This window comes from Arachis duranensis, chromosome 10 (genome assembly GCF_000817695.3).
Source record: "Arachis duranensis cultivar V14167 chromosome 10, aradu.V14167.gnm2.J7QH, whole genome shotgun sequence".
NCBI lineage: Eukaryota > Viridiplantae > Streptophyta > Magnoliopsida > Fabales > Fabaceae > Arachis > Arachis duranensis.
Genome location: NC_029781.3, coordinates 103,395,211 through 103,396,620, shown reverse-complemented (window position 1 = coordinate 103,396,620; position 1,410 = coordinate 103,395,211).

Here is a 1,410-nt window from a genome sequence, read left to right as displayed (position 1 = left end):
AATTCAATGTTGTTTTTTTTTTGCACATGAGCTAATCAGTCCTAAAAAAATATCAAGGGCCGGGTTTAGTGTTTTTTTTAGGCCTCATTGTCCTTTCGAGATAATTGTCAGGAACCGGATGGAGTATTCAATTTTTTTCGTTTATTTTTTTAAAATTATTTTATTTATCTTAACTTTAGACTATAGTTATACATTTTTAATTATAAATCTTAAATTATAAACCTAAATTCTATAGTTGACTAATTAAAAGTTAGTTTTTTTATATTTTTTATTTTTATTATTTATATTTTATGTTTTTAGTATTTTATAAAAAAATGAAAATAATAAAATATTATTTTTATTTAATTTTTTTATAAAATTATAAAATAAAAAATATTGAAATGTAAATAAAAAGACAAAGAAAGTTTTTTTTTGTTTTAGTCATATAAAATTTAAAAATGATATATTAATATTTATTGCTAATTTGGTTCTTTAAATGGTAACGTGGTATACCAAATGCTAATATGTGACAAGTCTTGTTAACATAATTTAGCTTGCCAGTAAGTATTGTAATTTGTCAAGTCAACATTTAGTTAATTAATAAACATCATCAGGAGACTTTTAGGGTAAAAAATAGAGGACTTTTTTCATTGCTAATAACCTTTACATATGGGATTTAGAATTTAAGGACGAAGATTAGCATTTCTTATATATGTATTTTATAGAACCAACAAACATTGTTAACAACATTTGGCACAAGTATCAAATGCTCAAAAAGTATTTTAACAAATGATTTATAAAATTTCTAAAATTAATCATATTATATGAGCACAAAAAAGTTACCGTATAAAGATATATATTTGGTATTTATAAAAAAATTTAATTATGCTGATGAAAAAAAATTGATTATTTTGTCATTACAAGTTTGATTATTTTGTTGTAAAATGTTTGTTGATTTAGAACCTAATTTTTTTTGGTAATGGGACATTTTCGTTCTAAAATATGTCCCTTGCTACTTTAATGGCTGATTAGTAATACCAACTAGCTTAATTAAATTATTTTATAAAATAAAACAAAAAAAAAGATAAATAAGTCTTTAATATTTTAATTCGAAGACATATAAGTTTTTTATTAATTAAAATATAAAAATATTCTTGATTTTTTAAAATACGAGATATTTAAATTCTTTCGTCCAAAATATATAAGGACAAATTGATCTTCCGAAAGAATTTAGATGTCCGCATTTTAAAAAATAAAAAATATTTTATATTTTTAATTAATAAAAAATTTATTTATCTTCGAAATAAAAAAATTAGAAATATTTTTGTCGTTTAATAAAATAGGAAGTCATGTGTCAAAAAAAAAAGGAACTCATGTTTGTTTAAATAGGAGTCAATTGTAGTCTCTCCCTAAAATCTCTGTTTCTTTCTC